At 44.1% G+C, this 20,400-nt stretch overlaps 1 long non-coding RNA gene across 1 annotated transcript in view; it reads left to right on the top strand.

Moving 5' to 3' along the window:
* Nucleotides 1-6,294: 6,294 nt before the first annotated feature.
* LOC132416716 (uncharacterized) overlaps nucleotides 6,295-20,400 on the top strand; it is a 66,311-nt gene continuing 52,205 nt past the window's right edge. The window contains exon 1 of the long non-coding RNA XR_009517691.1: nucleotides 6,295-6,380. This is a non-coding gene — a long non-coding RNA (uncharacterized lncRNA). The remainder of the gene's footprint in view (nucleotides 6,381-20,400) is intronic.

Below are 20,400 nucleotides of genomic sequence, written 5' to 3'. Positions count from 1 at the left end.
TATTCATCTTTATACCAATGCAATCTTAAAATAGAATTCATTTTATTATTTTATGGAGGAAGGGGTGTCCATAAACCCAAAATTACCTAGGGCCCATGAAAATCACAATGTGGCTTTGGGTCATGGGACAGTTGGGCCAAGGTTCCCAAGACCTTTAAAACCACTAAGCTTAGGGCTTCCCTGGTGGCGCAGTGGTTGAGAGTCCTCCTGCCAATGCAGGGGACACGGGTTCGCGCCCCAGTCCGGGAAGATCCCACATGCCGCGGAGCAGCTAGGCCGGTGAGCCGTGGCCGCTGAGCCTGTGCGCCCGGAGCCTGTGCTCCACAATGGGAGAGGCCACAACAGTGAGAGACCCGCGTACCGAACAAAAAAAAAAAAAAAAAAAAATGGGGCATTTTGTAGAGTAGAGCCCTGGGAATAGAGGAAAAGGCTTTGGAAGCCACAGCAGATGGAGGTTGACCTTCTTTCTAAAGGAATAGGAATAACAGGTCTGGGTTTTCAGGAAGATCTCTGTGGAATCAGGGTGGGACATGGATTGTGAGGAGAGATTGGAGGCAGTTGGGCGGGGGCAGCTCTTCCAAAAGTCTGCGCTGAAGGAACCAGAAAAAAAATGCTTTAAACCTTCTGAAAAATCCCCATCCATACTACTGACATCAGAAAATCAGAATGTAGCAGGAGTTTGGATTGCCTTCATGTAAAAAGCAGAGTCCTGAGATGCTTTGCTGTATACCAAGGCTATATGCAGGGCATCTACTTTCAAGATCAGAAATACTGCTGGAAAAACACTTAGCTTTTATGGCTTTTGTAATGCTGGAAGCCATAGCACAGGGAACATCACAAGGTGAAATGCATCATAATAAGAAGATATATATATCTGCAAAACAATACAGGATTCAAGATTAATGGGCAATGTCTTTTAGAGGAAATGACTTGTCTCTGTAGCTTTTGCACACAGATTTGTTGGTAGTGACATAATTCTGGAAAACGTGTTGAAGAAAAGCGAAGCTATAAAAAGCTTCAGGCCAGCCTGCAAAGCCAACACCTCCATGTGCATTTCTCTCAAAAAAGCACATCCCAGGGGCCAGGGTGAAGCTTATCTGCAGTCCACCCACCTGGAAACATTGTTGAGCAGCACCTTAAGGCCAGGCCTGGGTGGTACAGAGATAAAGAAAATACCAGCCAGCCTTTGGAGCAAAGGAAGTCTGGGGAAAAGACCTGCAACAATTAGCGTTAATGCCAGATAAGCGCTTTAATCGGGGAGGGGATCCAAAGTGCTCTGGGGGCCAGGAGCAGCGGGGAAGCAATTAATTCTGTCTGGGGGTAGGCAGTGGGGTCTAGGTAGGCTGTGGCGAGAAGGTAAGGTATAAGGAAACACTGAGCACTTAGCATTACTTTCCTAAGGAGATAAAGCTCAAGAAATGGGAGTTTCCTCCACTCCTTCCTCAGTTTGCAGAGGGTCTCTAAACTCTTGCAGGGAAGTCTCAGGAGACAGCTTTCAGATTCGTTCTCACGTATCCATCAGGGGATGACGGTTACAACTGCTGGGCTGGGTATTGGAGGAGTAGACACTTCTCCCATCACCTTCATCCACTCCTCACCCCTCCCCCTGGCAAGTCAGAGAGAGTTAAGGAGGCACAGCCTTCCCCCTTTTAGCAGAGGAAGATGACAGCGTTGTTTGAGGACTAGGTTGAAGTAGAAATTCCTTTATGAATGGGTCAGGGGTCCTCAGCATCAATATCATCTGGGGGCGAGGAGGCTGCCTGGACATCTAAGTGCCCCGAATCCCACCCTACAGGTACTTATCTCAGGGTGGAAATGCATCCAGGAACAGGCATTTGTGAGCAAGCTTCTAGGTGATTCTGTTGTAAGGGTGAAGACACTAGTTTAAGTGCTCCCAAGGGAGACGTTTGATGTTGAGAGGATAAGGCCACCTCCTTTGAACCCTGGGTGATGTAGCATCCCCAGAGGGAAGGCAGCTGGTGCGCACCAGTGCCAGGAGGTACGCTTCCTGGTAGCACTGGAACAATCTTCCTTTCTGGGCTTGGGAGTTGGCAACTAGGGCAGGTCCAGCTCAGGAGAGACTCCAGGGAAGTTGAGTGGATTGTTCTGTACAAAGTAGGCTGAAGTGTACAGATCCCTACTTAATGTGGTCCTTGCTTTTTGGTAAAAGACCCATTAAAAAGGAAAGAGCTTGTGAATTTGGTTCAGCATGTTCTCAAGGCTGAGCGCTCATTCTTGGGCTTGGCATCAAGGTGGATGTTGGAGATATAGGGACACCTGACGGTTGATCCTCGTTGTTGAGGACTTTGATGTCAGATATGGCGGCAAGTAACTTTAGTCTGCACAAGAATCTTCTGGGGGCTAATTAAACATGTAGTCTCTTGGGCTGTGGCCTCATTCACAATACAAATGCATCTGCATTTGCAACCAGACCTTTGCATCATTCTGATATGTCTATACTTTGAAAGGGGGAGAAATGGGACTCGAATCTGAAAAAATAAAAGAAAAGAGTGGAAATCAGCCAGGCCCAGGAAGTCTGGATCAGCACTTCAGCCAAGAAGTCGATGACCTGAGGCAGTCCTTTCTTTTTCTGGCAGCGAGTGTGGACTGGGAACAAAAGGTTAGATAGGGAATATCGGAAAAATTCTTCTAGAACGGCCCTGGATCACAAAAATGTAAATTGCTGGGAATTTATTTCCTGGTACTGCCAATGTGATTTTTTAAAGTAATTCATGACGTTTTCTCATTCATGTTTAATTTTCATTGTGTAACAATAAAACAGATATACGCTTGTATATTAAAATGCCTTAAATCCCTGAGTTTCCGTGGTCCAGACCTGCCGAAAACTGATGGGCGCCCATCTTTCACAGACTTTTCTACCCTTGTTGGGTCTCATTTCCATACACATTTAGAAATGAGATAAAGACTAGTTATGTTTGATTCCTTTACCGTCATGTAATCTTCGTGTAATGGAACAATCAAGTAGGTTTAATTGCCAGTAACAAGTGTGCTGGGAAATCTGTAATCTAAATGAAGGCTCGGCCTAGGATGCGTGGAATGGCGTGATTGTGCAGCGCGAGGAGAAGCAGTCTGGTCTCAGTTAGCTTGTGAATTAGTTGGGAAATTGGCTCAAGATTTTCCAGTGCATGTGGGAAGCTCAGCCTCTGTGGAAGAAACAGATTCTGCTCTACAGGGAATTCATCCTCTGCGTCCTCACCTTGGCGTTGGGTCTGCCCACCAGGAACTCACCACTCATCCCTGGTTAAACTCTTTTGCTTGTACAGGTTGGTGAGAGGAGATGGAAACTCACATCCCTCCCCAAATCCAGACTCCACCACTCACCTAGCTTGGTGCCTTACCCAACCCATTCTTTCCTCCTCAACAGAAACCATGCTATGTGTGCTCTGCTCACAGGGACTACAGTGTGGCCTGCAGCCTCTCCTGGTGTATCTGGGACAATGAACAGTGCCAGGTGGGCAAAAAGACAGATGGAGACACTCTTTGAGATGCCTTCCGTTTGCTGCTAGCCTCTGGTTCCATGTCGATCCTTTGGCTGGGCTGTCTTAAAGTGACCACACAGTAGTCTTGTCTGGGATGGCGGGCATTGGTCATGGTTTAAGATCTTCAGTGGAAGCCAGAAAAGAACATGGGCTGTCGTGAAGTAATTTCAAGGGTCTGATGGTGGAGGATTGTACTTCTAGCAGCCACTGTCCAGTAGAATTTTCTACAATGATGGAAATGCTCTCGATTGGTACTTTCTAGTACAGTGGCCACTAACCAAATGTGGGAATTGAGCACTTGAAATGTGGCTAATGTGACAGAACTAAATTTTATTTACTTTTGGATAATTTAAATTTAACCACATTTAAATGCGGTTACCATATTAGTACAGTCAAAGGGTTTCTAAGTTTCCTTCTGTCCTGCAACCTTCTTGGAAACATCAGCTCAAGTCCTCTACAGAGGGGGTTACCATATCTTCCAGGTTAAAAACTTACTTTGAGAAAAATTCTTAGAGTTTTTTCCCCAGGGTATTTTGGGGAGATGGAGCTGAAAGCAAGCGTCATTACTTCTTTTCTTTTACAAAAGAAAACAAGTAAGCTCGCATACCCCGCAGTGGGCACCCATTCCTATCCCACCACCTATCACATTAGTGAGGGCTTTGAAACCAGGTCTTTAGTTTTACCCAAGACAATAAGCTGTTACCAACAAAAATGCTTATTTGTTTATACCTACTACATGACATGAGTTGTGTTGAGTTATATGTTGGGCACAACGGTTGGCTATCATACCTCTCTTTAAATAATTAATATTGTGGAAGTGGAAATAAAATATTTTCCAAAGTATGTTCCAAGCAACCTTAGACCCACGGGGGCACTGTGGCCAAATATATTTGGGGAAGACTTCATTTGGTACCTCCTCTTGCAGGTATGGAACCTGTTTTAACATGTATCAACTTTAATAATATAATAGCCAGTTACTTTAGCAACAAAAGTGAGTTTACTTGAGAAGAGCCTGAGGAATTGCAATTTAGGACCTGTAACTATGGCAGATCATAGGCAAATCCAGAGAACAACGAAGGGGAATTTGCTTTTATAGGGAAAAAGGTTGGGGGTGGGTAGCTGGGAAGGGCTATAAAAACCGAAGAGTCCATTGGAGGATATTGGGAGCCCAATGTATGGAGGTTTCTCATTGGTGGGGCTGCTCCAGTCTCTGATTGGCTGGGCTGTTGGGCAAAGCGCTTTCTTCTTTCTGCTGGACAGTAAAGCAGACAACACCTTCCCGTGGGAGATATAGGTGCTGTCTCAACCTGTCTGGAGTAATTGACTATGCATGGCAGGGGCCTGAGACCTCCCCCTACAAGCCTGTCCTGCCTCTCATTTTATCTGAAGTTCCTTTAATTCCACACATGGTAAAGTTTTCAAAATATTCAGCTGTAAAGAAATCTCCCTTACTTTGTTTAGCCCAACTTTTCTCTGATGTACTTGGCCACAGACTTCTTTTTGCCCCCATGATATCCACTAATATTGATTTGAACTGGTGTTTTGTTGGTGAATGTAGCTCTTTGGGTGGTGCTACATTAGAGTGATGGGTAAGGAAATAGGGGAAGGATGAATTATTTCCTCCTGAGGGTAAAGGCCAATTTCATGGAGAAGCCTGAAGTTGCCACCATTCCTTATTCCCTCAACCTGCTTTCTTTTCTTCGTGGCATTCATCACTAGGTGATATGATACATATTTAGTTTTCCTTAATTCTCTGCTTCACTGCCACTAAAATCTACTCTCCAGGAGAGAGGGTACAGTGCATCTTTTTCCTACTGCTGTGGCCCCAGGACCCACGTCATCAATGCATATCTTTTGACTGAATATGGAAAGGAAGAAGACATTTCAGCTGGGCTTTGAAGGAGTGGAAGGATTTTAATAGGCTAGACATTCATTCTAGAAGGAAGGAGAAACACAGAAGAATAAAAGCACTTAGCAAGTTGTTGAGAAGCTGGCTTTGTTTGAAGACGCAGTGCGATCTCCCAGTGGCAGGAGATAACACTGCAAGGATTCACGGAGGCCAGTACATGAATTGAGAGAGAGAGAAAGAGGGAGAGGGAGAGAGGAGAGAGGGAGCGATAGAGAGAGGGAGGGAGAGAATCACCTTATAGGAGCATCTTCTAAGAGGGTCAAGATGTTGGAGTTACCTCGCTATCTCCAGGAGGTTCTGGCTTCTCTATTGGGGAAGAGAAAGTGCTAGAGGAGTAAGCCACTCTGTTTTCTGGAATTCTGGCCAGGTTACCAGCCCACAAACAAATCCACTGATATATCTGTACCGATGATACACACGCATGAAATACGCCTCGTACCTGCTTTTATACATTTTTATAAGATTGTGCATTTAAAATGAACTTGCTCCATTGTATCTACAGGGAAGCAAAAGACATAGCCTAAAACATGCAAACCAGTGGCTCTCAAAAGTTGCCATCCTTATAAACGTGTCTTGTCCGGATGTTAAGGAGATGAGTCATCCTCTGGGAAAAAGGGCATTGCCCGTCAGGCTGTGTTTCCTCTCTGCTTTGTCATTCAGAATACAGATGTGCTTTAGAGGCAGGGACAAAAAGCAGAACACGTTTCTTTTAATGTTGTTTGTCTTTCTTCCTAATTAAAGAAACGTTTTGTTCCCCGAATAGATACTGTGCAGCTAACTAGGCTAATTTGTACAGCCTCATGGGAAATGAGATGTTCATCGTTTCTACAATGTGAGTCCTGTCCGACCTTGTGTAGAGATTAAAATGTGCATCCTGTTCTCTCTAGGTAAGAAGGTACTCCCCACAGAATCTTCCTCAGCCTTGGCAGCCCCGGAGTTGCTCGTTTCCCCTCCTGGACCCTCTGCCAAAGGTGAGTTTTATGCTCCTTACCCCAACTGAAGGATGGTGAGGTCAGTAGCAACACATCAGCGTCAACAACAACCACTTATGTTTCAAGCCCTGTGTGAGGCGTTGTAGGAAAGTGCGCTCATTGCTTTACATGGACGGGCTTAGTTAACCTTTGTAACCACCCTCCGAGGTAGAGATGCTTTTCTTTTTTGTGTGTGTGGTGAGTGCACCGAGGCAGCGAGCAGATGGACAACTGAGCATCACAGAGCAGGTGTATCTGGGCTAGGATTTGGATATAAACCATTTCACTCCAATGTCCATATCCACTCTATGACATTTTGCTCCTTATTGAACATGGTTTTTAGACTTTTAAGGTCTATTTTTCTGTGTCCATTTGATTGCTACTTAATATATACATACATACATGTGTGTATATGTGAATACATATATGCCCTCTGATGTCCTTTATTTGTGATGTATACTCTGCCTATTAAAAACTGGTCTAAGACGATTTGCTTGATATAAAACTAAAGACAACTGGAGAACATGAATCGTACAAATGGGAAAGAGGAGGAAATTGTACCAGAAGCCAAGGGCAAGGTGGCAAGATGTTCATGGCATTGAAGTTTATCTTTGAATCTCTGGGGAGCTGAGGGAAGGAAGCAAGAAGCCTCCTCTCTTGTTCATTCCATGTCTATGTCCTGCTAATTGTTTCCAAATGACATTTTCCTTGTAGCATGTCCGCAGATGATAGGCTCCTCTAGCTCTGGGGAGGACCAGGGCCCCCATCTCTCTCATAGAACAGAAGACAGAGTGAGAATAGATCAGCATCTAAGTCTTAAGGCTGTGCTGACCCCTGAGGGGTGGGGGCATTGCGTGTGTGTATACACAAGTGTGTGTGTTTAACTAATGATGTTTCCAGAGACCTGACCTTACAAAGTTCTAATTGGCTGCGGTCCTGGACTCAGTACACTAGACAATGCCCTGCAGAGATTAAAGACCATCCTTAGTAGGATCTGACTTAAGCAACTATGCAGTCCACAGAAAGGCAATATAGAACCAGCAGGAGCTTTGAAACAATGGGAGGAGGTTGGCGTTGTTACCTGTGGGGACTGCGCATGGGTTGGGTATGAGTGCTCTGGAGTCAGGTGAAGTGAGTTCAAATCTTGCCTCAGATCTTGGCTAGACGTTTACCCTGGCTAAGTAAAAAATGGGACCACCTTGAGGGCTGCTTTCACACCTGTTGAGATGATGTATGCAAAATAGGATAGTCAGCGTCTGGCACATAATAAATGCTTCGTCAGTGGCAGCCTCACACATGCTGATTTGTAGAGATCTTCTTCAGTTGATTGTCACTCATTTTGACACCTTACTACACTTATGGAGATGCAAATGAACTTATTTCAGCTGCGTGTGAAGGCATCACTATTGTTCATCAATTTCTAGTTCTCTTTTTCTTCCTGGATGTATAGGAGACTACTCTCCCCAGCTTCCCTTGCAGCTAAACAGAGCCATGAGACTCGTTCTGGCCAATGAAACGTGAGTGGAAGTGATGTGCACCACTTCTGGTTGAGAGAGTGAAAAAGCCACAGCTAGGTGTCCAGTTTCTGCCCTGCACCAGGATCTGGGGCCACAGGCTGAGGGAGCTGTGCCCCAAGATGGCAGAGGTCTTGTAGCCTGGGGTCGTGAGTGACTGGGTGGAGCACAGCACTCCTCCCCACTACCACCACCACACACACGCGCGCGCACGCGCACACACACACACACGCAAGGCTGGACATGCTGTGTGATCATGAAAGAGACAAACCACTGAAAATCTCTTTTATTTACTACTCAGCCCATTCTATCTTGACTAGTACAGATTCCCAGAATCCAGAGGCAAATTTGATTGGAAACAAATGTCTCCAATTTCTATTGAAATTAAATTCAAGGCTCATAAAATTATGATTGTACCCTTTTGCTTGTACCCTTATTAAGAGATTATAATCTTCTATCTAACAAATACTGATACCATGTTAATCAGAGTGAGGTGTTTTTCTGTAATACTACATGTTCAGCAGTTTTCATTTCTATTGGGTTGTTGTTATTACATTTAGATCTTGGAAACATTCCTTATAGTCCAGTGTGTATCTTACCACAAATCTATCAAATCAACAACATATATATATATATACACACACACAGAGGTATATAAACTATATATATATGTGTATATACACATGTTTTTTGAGAGTTTTATAACTCAGGCTAAAGGGGCTAATGGTGACTCTAGAAACAGCTGAGTCGGGGGTCTGGCCTGGGGTTTTAGGAATGCTCCGCGCAATTCACCGTCTTTGAGAAACTGAGAGGGTTTGCCAGGGAGGATTGTGCATTGGCCCCACCGTGCGTGCAGTAAGGACATCGAGGCTTCTTCCCTCATCTGGAAATGAGACAGAGTGTCCAGCAGGGAAAAAAAAAAACACACCCAGAAATGAAGGAGACTAGAGAATACACTGCTGTCTAGGGCAGTGGTTCTCAAATTTCAGCCTGTGTCATCACCTGGAGGTCTTGTTCACACAGGCAGCTGGGCTCCGCCCTGGAGTTTCTGATTCAGCAGGTCTGGGGTGGAGCTGAGAATCTGCATTTCTGACAAGCACTCAGGTGACAGTGCTGCTGCTGCTTCAGGAACCACACACTGAGAACTGCCACTCCAGAGCCCTGTTTGTCCAGAGGTGGTCTCTGGCTTAATAGCGTCTGTATCACCCGGGAGCTTGTTAGGCTGCAGAGTCTCAGGCCCTGCCCCAGACCTCCGTCCCCTCTTCCTTCCTTTATCCTTTTGTGACTTCGGACCAGATCATCTCCCTAAGCCTCCTTTTCAAAGGAGCCTAATAACAGGATCTACCTCTTACGATTGTTTTGTATCGTTAATGTGCATAAAATTCTTAGAACAACTGTGGGCATATATTCTCCTATGAAGCTTTTCAAGTCTTGGCTTCTATCATGATTTCTTATATGGATGTCTAAACACAAACCGTGGGCTGTGCTGATGGCTGAACCTGCGAATCAATGTCTCATGTATCTCTGTATCTTGATAGCACTTGGCACAAGTCCTTTGGTACCTTAGATGCTCAGTAAGTGTTGGGTGAATGAATGAACATGCAGGTGTCTGTGTGTTGTCTGTGTGTTCGCTCTACCTTTCAGCAGAAGGAGGGATGTACACACTCAGGTGCTGGGGTGGAAGGAGCTCAGAGCATTGGAGGACCCAAAAGAAGACCAGGGCACTGCAGGAACGGAGGGGGATGGACAGAGAGTTGAAGAGCTCAGAGAGACGGGCGGGGCAGATCATACAGGGCTTTTCCTACCATATTAAGGAACTGGAAATGCAAACCTCTTTTTCAAATTCAGCATCATGAGCACTCTAACAGTCCTCTGAAGATTCTCTCCCGAAACTGCCTCTGAGCTGCCATATTTTTGAAAACTGTGTTTATGTGGCAGCTGCTGCCATGAAGCTTTGTGTTTTGTGATTACTCCTCTCGCTAACAGCTGTCGGCTGCTTCTAGAACTTTGTTTACCTAATTTGGTTAGGCTGGTACGCAGACAAATGGGCTTTGATATGATAAATGGTCCATGAAAGTGAGAGGAGAAGACACACAGCACTCATTTCCATTCTATCCAGGAATAAATAAAAAGGTTACCAGCTGTGAAACACCACCAGATTAGAAGCAGATTTCTGACTGTCAGCCTGCTGGGAGATAATCTTGTCAGCGTGACCTGCAAAAGTGGTAATAATTTGCAATTATGTACCAGCCTTTCTCTTAGGACACACAAACGCTTTCTAAATATTTCCCTGATGTCAGTGAGGCAGAGATGCTGGGATATTATCATTTTGCAATTAAAAAGTCATCTTAAAAGGAAACACTTTAATAACCTTGCTCAGGCTGCGCGTTCGGAAAGCTTCTCAAGCCGGTGGTTTGGGGAGGGGAATGACTACCTGATTGTGTTCCCTGGACACCTGAGAGCTTGGTGCTTGCATGTGTGTTTCCATGGGGGCCTCTTTGTTGAATGCCGGAGCAGGCAGCTTTGGTTTCCTTTACAATGCTGCCCTGTGAGATAGATTGGATGGAGTAAAAGCACTTTAACCCATGCATCCTTCAGAACCGGTCATACCTTACTGAGTCCTGAAGGTCGAGAGGAATCATGGCGGCCAACTCCTTGTTGATGTCACTCCAAGAGCTTTCCACAAGCTTGCTCGAAGAGGGTGTCTTATTCATGGGCTGCTGAGCAAAGTGTTTTCTTTTTTGGTTGTTGGTTCAAAAACTTTTCTAGAACAGAGACCAGGAGGTTTTCCAGTCACTAATGAGAGCCAGGCCTCTGTGCCAGGGCTATGGCAAGGGCTCCTGCTAGGAGCCGCGAGAAATGCAGGTTCTAACCTTGGTTTTGACAACCACTCACACTGCATGCCTTCAGGAAAATCATCTAACTCCCCTGAAACATTTTTTTCCTTTATCTAAAATGCGTATCTTCTAAGAGTGTTGAGAATACCAAACGAGGTAACTGAAGTACAAGCAGTTTGAAAATCACAAAGGGATACACATACCTGGGGAAGGATTTTTATCATGTTATACGGAAAAGAGGCCTAAGCTCAGGCATTCTGACCCTTTTCTATGTTGACCCAGATATAACCGCTGCCCCATCATCCAAGTCTGTTCCCCCTCGAACTGGAGGGGCAAGTCCGTGGTATACATACTCTCTTTCTCTTCCACTGTTCACCTGTCATAATTGCTGTCAGTCATCATCCCAGAGCTGAGTCTGTCTTGGTACAACACTCTTGACAGCCAATTCAAGCTACAACAGTTCAATTACAATGGTCATCTGAAATGAAATGAAACTGTCCCTGGACCTCTAGTACTTCTTGATAGCTCTTCCAACGCCCCTGCAACTTACAAAGGGAGAAGACTGGAATGCCTACGTAGTTACCACCCAGCAAAGCATTGCTTGGCAGAAATATTTAGTCTCTGGGGAGGGTCCCTGGTGGAAGGTGCCAGAGAGTGATGGTCACCCAACGTGGTGTCTGTTTCTCAGCCCTGCTGTCAAGACCTGTATGACTCGTCCTGACCAACAGCCTTTGAACAGAAGTGGCCTGTGTCGCTTCTGGGCCAAAGCATGGAAGATCCTCCTGGCAGCTCTTCCTTGGTTCTTACTACTGAGAAGGCCATGAGTTCCACAGGGCACAGCTACCAGATGGCAAAGTATTCATTATCTCAGGCTGCTGGGGGACAATTTGCTTGGGCTGCTGTAAACAAGGTATCACAAACTGAGTGGCTTAAATAACAGAATCGTGTGATCTCACAGTTCTGGAAGTTAGAAGCTTCAACACAAGGTCAAGGAGGTCAGGGTGTCATCAGGGTTGGTTCCTTCTGACGGCTGTGTGGGAGAACCTATTGCATGCTTCTCACCCAGCTTCTAGTAGTTTGCTTCCAATCTTCGGCATTCCTTGGCTCGTAGAAACATCAGCCCGTCTCTGCTTTCATCTTTACACGGCTCTTTCCCTGTGTGCATCTGTCTCCAAACTTCCCCTTTTTATAAGGGCGCCAGTCATATTGGATTAAAGGCCCACCCTACTCCAGGAGACCTCATCTTAACAAGTTACATGATGACCTTACTACCAAATAAGGTCACATTCTGAGGTTAGGGCATCAATATATGCATTTTGGGGGAACACAGTTCAAACCCAAAACAGTGTTGGCCCACATTGGATATGTTGTATGAGTTAAAAATACACTTCTGTTTTAAGCAACTGAGACTTGAAGGTTGTTTGTTGTATCAGCATTGTCTCACTTGTCCTAATTAACACCAGAAGTTTAACTTATATGCACAGTAAGTAATCAGCTTGCTCATAGGGGGCATGAAGTTGAGAGCAGCGTTCCTTCTGAGAGGTGGGCTCTCCCAGATGTGAGTGCCTTACAGGTTGGTGATGACTCACAGCCTCACAGAAATGGAGCTTCCTGGTTGGCTAACTAAACCAGGTCATGCCTTGGACCATGCCTTTAGACCATGTCTATACCAGGTCCTTCATGCCTCACTTTTAACTTCCTGAGAAGCATCACAAAACAAAGACGGAAAGAAAAGAAAAATACTCTTTTCTTGGGACCAAAGGACAGATAATCCGTGTATTAGCACTATGCCGTCAAAGAAGGGTCTCCAGAGATCTCCTAGTCCAAGTGACTCAGCTGTAGATGAGGAAATTGTCATCTTGACAGGGGAAGGGGCCCCTTGTCCAAGGTCATGGGGTTAATATGAGGCAGAGCTGGAGAGAGGTATTGGAGCACGTGAGGGCCAAATACATTTTTTGGTTTTGAGCACTCCTATGTTTAAATGTTTGTATTCCTTCAAAGTTCACGGGTTGAAACTTATTGCCCGAAGTGTTGGTATCAGTAGATGGAGCCTCTGGGAGGTGATGGGGTCATGAGGGTGTTGCCCGCATGAATGGGATTAATGTTCTTATATAAGAGACCCTGCTGAGCTCCCTAGTCCTTCCACTTTGTGGGGATATAATGAGAAGTCTGTGACCTGGAAGAGGTTCCCCTGCCCGACTGTAATGGTACCATGATCTTGGACATCCAGCCTTCAGAACTTTGAGAAATACATTTCTGTTGTTTATAAGCCACCCAGTCTGCAGTATTTTGTTATAGGGGCCTCAGCAGACTAAGACAAGCAGCTTATACTTCAGCAATGGGAATCAGTATTAAGTATGACTTTCATAAAGATGAACCAGAAAGATAAGTGCCTTGCAATAACAACTGGGCACTTGAAATGTGGCTACAATGAATTGAGGTGTGCTGTAGTGTAAAATACGCACCACATTTTGAAGACTTAGTAGGAAAAATTAATAATTTTGTTAATTAGGATCACATGCTGAAATGATAGGTGAGATGAAATATGTTATTAACATTAATTTCTTCTGTTTCTTTTTACTTTTTAGACATATGGCTACTACATAATGTAAAGTTACAATGTGGCTTACAATTGTAGCACACATTATATTTTTATTGGTTACTGCTGACTCAGGGTGACTGTTAAAATGCAGATTCCAGAACCTTGGTCTAAACAAAGTGAATAGAATCTCTGGTTTTGTGGCTCAGGATTAATTTTAAAAAGATTCCCCAGTAACTCTGTTGCAGGCTACATTTTGAGCTTAGAATATGCCACGAATTAGCTAGAGATAGCTGACAGCTTGCCCCTTAAGTTCACCATAGTCTGTACCATTCCCTATTGTCTGTCCTCTAGTCATTGAAGCTGAGCATCCCTTTCCATCATTGTAAGACAAACATTAGCACAAGTGAGAGAAAGATGAGAGGGAAATTTTTTATTTACCTACATCTCAAACTTTGGGAAAAAATAGGAATCATTTTTGTTTCCACAAATACTCCCTCCCATTTTTCTTGAAACACAGAATATGCTAAATGTTTGTTTGGCAGTGCCTGGGGATAGTGGGGATGTTTTCCAGCCTCCTTCATTAGGTTGAAGGAGGGCTGGTCTGCCTGACCTCTCTGGCCATGGAAGTTAGAGTCCATCTAACCAAGGTCCAATGGTCCCTTCCCCCTCTGGTACATGTGATTCTGTCTGGATTGGTGAGAAATTATAACTCTTATTTTCCTTTTTTGCTAAGATTCTTCTCTTCTCTTTTACACTGGATTTCTGGGAAAATGAGAGGAAGCCTTAAATCATGTTTGTGTTTTTCTTCCCGTCGTGTATGAGTCTTTGGCTCCAGGTAATGGTTATTCATTTAGAGGAAAAAAGCCTATTTCACACCCTCCTGGAACTAGGAAAATAGCCTTTCATCATATTAATAAAGTAGAATTAATGAATCAAGAAGAAATATTATCCTGGATTCTTGATTCTTCTTCAGTATACCAACTGACTTCTATAAATTTAGAAATAGTCTGTGAATAACAGCATAATTTCTATTTGATTTTTAATACCATAAGTAGATGTGTGTGTGTGTAGATTTTGAGATTAAAAATTTTCAGATAAAGGAATCCTATAAATCTGCCTAGAAAACTTGGTAAAAAGAAGATAATTAAGGGAGAAAATAGAAATAACCTGAAATACCACCATGCAGAAATACTTATAGTATTTATATTTGTCTGTAACTTTTTTTTACATATTTTAACTCATATCTTTTTTATGAATGATATTTCATTCCTTTCCCATTTCATTTTCATTTTTTTACACTAACTATGATTTCTAACACTGATACGATACCACTACCATCCATAGTCAGATTTCCTCAATTGTCCTAAAGTTGTGCTTTGTTTTTTTTTTTTTGGCTGTGCTGCGCAGCTTGCGGGATCTCAGTTCCCTGACGAGGGATTGAACCCGGGTGGCCGCAGTGAAAGCTCAGAGTCCTAACCACTGGACCACTAGGGAATTCCCTCATAGATTCTTAGAAAGGTGTTTTCTGACATACAAATAGGAGTATGCTACACTATATACAGTTTCATATCCTTCTTTTTGTCACCAAACATTGTATAGCATGGACTTTTCTCCAGATCACTTTTTTTCAAAAATATAGTTTTAATAGTTGAATAAAACTTGCATTTTTGATGGATTGAAGTTTGAGTCAGTTTGTGTTATATCAGTGTAGGCTAAGAATATGATGTCATTAAAGTTATTCTCTCTCAAAGGATGATGATGTTGAGGATGACACTGATGCTAATTACAACCTCTAAAAAAAGTGCCTTTTCATCTCTCTTTCTGCCAGAGAGTAGGAGTCTTTCTATTCCATTTGGTAGAGTGAATAGCTGCTAACTTTTCCTGTATTTAACATGGAATATGAGGCTGCAGTTTACACTCCCAGATGTTTTCTCTGTAGATCAAGTGCCCCCTCATTACATGATCAGTGGGAGCAGCATAAAACAGGATTTCTGAGGGCAGGATACAGGGGTTTAAATCCCAGCTCCACTATTTGTAGGCTGTGTGACCTGGGGCTAGTTTCTTACCCTCTCTGATCCTTACTTTTCTCATCTGTAAAATGTGGATAATCCAGTGACTTCCTCCTAGGGCTGTTGTGTGGATTGAATGTGATGATAAATACAACATGGTAGTGAATTCTAAACAAATAGTAAGACTTCAACCAATAGTGGAAATTCTCCCCCTCGTCATCATCATCCTCATCATCTTCACATTTCACTTGGATATTTTCTCTCTCTCTAGAGCATGAAAACCTCTCAAAAAGCAGCTCTCCTGTGACGTGTATCTTGTCTGACTTTCGCTGGGCATCGTGTCCCAGACTTAGGTGCAGTTGCTTAACAAATGTTTATCGATCATTTCGTACGTCTTTTGCCTTCTCTATAAAGACATTTTTACTTTAAAGACTATGTCCCAGGCATCGCTGCAAGAAACAGAGCCATTTTGTACATGGTAGTGGTACAGTCACACTTGATTATTTTACTAATTTATTCCTCAAATACACCAACTAATCTGTCTTCTCACATCGTCATATGCACCCACCATGCACTAGGCCAGAACCGAACGCTGGCAAGCTGGCCCCTGCCATTAAGAAGCCCAAAGTCTAACATCTCTTTTGTGTTGGTGACGTGCTCAGCATTCGGCTAGGCTTCTAGTTTCAGCACAGAGCAATTTCAAGACTTTATTTACCTGCCAGACTGCTTTTGTTGGTGGGGGCTGGTAAACCTCCTTTGAGCAGCGGTGTGTTTCTGGTCTTAGCAATTTCAGGAATCTCTGAATGAAAAGGAAGTTTAATTTTGTAGGGGAATTCTGTATTTAAATATACGACACAAATCATACAGTTCAGGTATGTTAGTTAAAGATAAATCAGTTAGCCTGATTGGAATTCCCCATTCTTCCTCTCGCTGACACTTTTGCGTCTCTAAGAAAGCGTGCAGTGGTCCAGTTGTCAGTGATGAGATTGGCAAAGTCTGGTGCTGAGACCTGGCCGTGTCACTGTTGTTGAAGCCAAGTTCGTGTGCCCAGTGCACAGTGAGGCCAAACAAACCGAAATGTTGGAGTTTGGAGTGGAGAAAGGATTATTTACTGCAGGGCCATGCAAGGAGAACAGGGCGGCTACTGCGCAAAAGACCGGATGGGTTTCAGGGAAGAAGCTTTTATAGAAGCAACATTTGGGGGGGAGGGCTGCAGGTGTGTGACCCTCCTCTGATTCTCTGGCGGTGAGATAACAGGATGGCTTTCTGGGAATCTCAGCTATCAGCCTCTGGTTCCAACCAGTCTGGGCTTGTGCTCAGCCTGAGGTTACCTTCCTCTGCCTGAGTGGAGGCCTTAGTTCTGAAGGAAGAACTCAGAGATCCGTATCAGATTTCTCTGCGCAGCTCCCGCCCCGCCCCCAGGAAGCGTGGGCGCCAGGTCCCATGCTGCACTATTGTTTCTTTCTGCATTTCCTCACTCCCCTAATTAGTAGCTATTTGAATCTGCCCTTTGGAACTCAGGGAAGGTCTAGGAGGCTGAAACCCTTTTCCTACAAACAAGCAATGGGGGACACAGAAAGGCCTTTGTGCTTGGGAGGGCCTTACAGGGTCCTGCTTGGTCTCAGCCTGCCCGTTTCTTTTCCTCCCCCTCCACCTCTACCCCTTGATTTATACTATTCTTTCTACTCCTTTCCTTGTATCAAAAATAAAGGCGTTCTCCATGGCCCAATTCAAGATTCACCAAGGAACACTTTTTGACAGAAAAAACGAGGTAGCTGCCTCAGGGCTCAGACAACTCCTGTTTGCAGTTATTACTAATTATCTTAACTGTGCAATTAACATCTCTATTTCCTAATTAGGCTAGATAATGAACTTGTGATTTCCATGAGTTAGCCGGGATTTCGGGCCTATCTGAAGTAGCCATCCCCTGCTTTTCTTTTCATCGCCTATAACTGTGAAACTGAAATTTCATTGTACGTTTTTACATTTATTTATTTGTTGTCTGTCGTACCCACTAGAAGATAAACACTACGGGAAGAGGGCTTATGTTGAGTTTACTGCTGTATCTCCAGTACCCAAACAGCACCTGGCTCATGGTCGGTGCTCAATAAACACTTGTCGAATGAATGAATATATTTTCAAGAATTGACTAGTGTACAAGATAAAGGTGGCACCCAACCTCTTGTGTGTCTCTTGCTGAACAAAACTGTGGTGGCAGCAATAAAAGTGAACCCATCCTTTGCTTCTCACAGGTAGCCTATCAGCGAGTCTATAAGTTCTGTGTTCAAAATACATCTTGAACCTGACCCTCTCCATCTCCATTGCTACTGCCCAAATCTAAGCCACAGTCATTTCCCCACGTGGGGAATGGCTTAGTGTCTCTGCATCCTTCCATTTCAACCTGTTCCTCTGCACAGCAGCAAAAGAGATCTTCTTAAATTTGAATTGCATCTTGGCAGTCTCCTTAAAATCCTTCAAACCCAAACTCTCAGAAGATAATCCAAACTGGAACCAAGGTCTTCGAGGCCCAGCACAACTGTCCCTTTCTTTGTTGGTCAATGTCACCTCATGCCTCTCTTTCTTTTGGCCTGCTGTGCTCCAACCACATTGTTTTTCCCTCAGTGCCTGGAATGTGCCAAGCTCTTTTCCACCCCAGGACCTTTGCAGATGTCCTCTCCACCTGAAATTCTCTCCCCCTCAACTCCTTCTCTTTAGGGTAAGATGTCACCTCTTCAGAGATACCTCCCATCATCCCCATTCTGTTAGCCTTTCCGCCAACTGCTCTTTGTTTTTCTCCTTTGCCTGTTTTATCGCCTTTAATTACTGATTTTCCCTTCTTGTCTGCACCACCAGAGTATAAACTGCAGGAGGGGAAAGGTGGTAGCCATAGCTTCACTGTTGTCTGCCTAGTACTGACCACTGTGCTGATAATTAAGTACCAAGTAAGTGCTTGTATTCATGGCCTGTCTATGGCCACTGTAACAAATTGCCACAACTTGGTGACAAAGCAAAGCAAAGCAGATGTATCGTCTTACAGTTCAGGAGGTCAGAAGTACAAAAGGGGTTTCACTGGGGTAGAACCAAGGTGTTGGCAGGCTCTGGATGTTCTAGGGGAGAACCATCTCCTTGCTCTTTCCATCTTGTAGCGGCTGCCTTCATTCAGTGGCTCATGGACCCCCTTTTTCCATCTTCAAAGCCAGCAGTGTTGCATCCCTGTGTGCCTTTCTTTTCTAATCATATATTCCTTTGACTCTCTTCTTCTGCTGCCCTCTTGCACTTTTAAGAACCTTGTGATTACATTGGGAATACCTGGATAATCCAGGCTAACCTCACTATTTTATTTTTTGAGTTAAATACTCCTTTTTAAAAAATTGAAGTATAGTTGATTTACAGTGTGTGTTAGTTTCAGGTGTACAGCAAAGTGATTCAGTTATACATACATATAATATATTTCTATTCTTTTTTATATTCTTCTCCCTTATAGGTTATTACAAAATATTAAGTAGAGTTCCCTGTGCTATACAGTAGGTTCTTATTGGTTTTCTATTTTATGTATAGTAATGTGTATATGTTAATCCCAATAATCTCACTATTTTAAAGTTAGCAGATTAGCACTTTTAACTCCATCTGTAACCTTAATTCCCTTTGCCATGTCATTTAACAAATTCACAGGTTCTGGGCATTAGAAGATGGACACCTTGGGGGACCATTATTCTGCCTTGAATAAATAAATGGCCGACTGTTCTTTGTGGGCAAGTGGCTGCATTTAAACTTCCTTTGTTGTTTCGTGTGCCTCTACCCAAGGCAGGCCAGTGTGCAGGCTCCGTAGTTACTGTTTCGTGTGCCTCTACCCAAGGCAGGCCAACATTCAGGCTCCGTAGTTACTGTGATAAGCACTTTTTGATTCCCAGAGAAACACAGCAGGCTCAGACAGGAGTTCTTTTAATCATCAGCCTTAGGAGAGGGCCCGGTGATCATTAAGGTACTAGGTGAAGAGTTTTTTTAACATCTAATTAAATATCTAATGTTCTTTGTCAAGTATGAGATTTATAGTTGGTGCCCCTGGAATTGGCACGGTCTCTTCTGGAGTGACAAATGTAGGCATTATAAACGTTTGTACCTAAGGTGATTCCAACCAAGGTGATTAATTTCTGGGAGATTAATACAGGGAAGCCGAAGGCCATGTTTTGCAATCAGGCAGACCGCTCTTGGCCCGACCTGGGTTGAATTCCAGCTTTGGAGTGGGAAAAAAAATATGGGGATAGCACTTTCATGAGCCATGTACACATGGCTGCACCCTCCCCTCTGAGGTGAAGGAGTGGAATGAAGTAGTTGTTTTCTGGGAAAAGCTGCCGACACCCAGCCTCCCATAATTTCACGTGCTTTTCTCAAGGACAACACAGCAAAGACATTCCATTGCGCGATGGGTTTCTCTTGGAGGAGACCTCGTGTTAAGCTGTCATAGCTCAGGCTATTTTTAGTGATGGTGTTTTAAAAACTTAAGGAGCCTATCTCCCCTCACCAGGCTCAAGCTCAGGGTTGCTATGCAACAGGCCCATCGTCCTGGTGGCTCTCACTCTTTTCTCCCAGATAGTCAGTGAACTGGACCTTGGCAGAAACCAAGCAATAGGGTGAGGCTGTCTCCCGGGAAGGAAGAGCAATGGCTTTGGAATCTCTCAGACCAGAGTCCTGCCTTCACCTGCTTCCAGTTGTGTGGCCTTGGGCAAATCTCTGTATCTCCCTGGGCCTCAGTTTCACCATGTGTACAATGGGGATGCTCTTAGTACCTAACTCATAAGGTTATTGTGAGGACCAAATGTGTTTCTACATGTAAAGTACTTAAAACATGGTGTTTTGTTATGGAGTCCAAGCTCATACTGATCGCCATATGACAGGTCAATAAAAAAATGAGGTGCTGGGGCAAGGAGTAGCGGCTTTATTCGGAAAGGCAGCAGACGGAGAAGATGGTGGACTAGTGTCCCAAAGAACTATCTTCTCTGAGTTAGGATTCAAGCTTCTCTTAAGCTAAAAGGGGCAGGGGTGTGGCTGGTTGTTATAAACTTCTTGGTGCTGGAATCCTTTGTTCTTGCAGCTGTCCGTGTAGGTCAGGTCACAGTG

The sequence above is a fragment of the Delphinus delphis genome, chromosome 20, assembly GCF_949987515.2.
Source record: "Delphinus delphis chromosome 20, mDelDel1.2, whole genome shotgun sequence".
Classification (NCBI taxonomy): Eukaryota; Metazoa; Chordata; class Mammalia; order Artiodactyla; family Delphinidae; genus Delphinus; species Delphinus delphis.
Note: the sequence above shows the minus strand (reverse complement) of the source record. Positions and strands in the feature narration are given on the sequence as shown.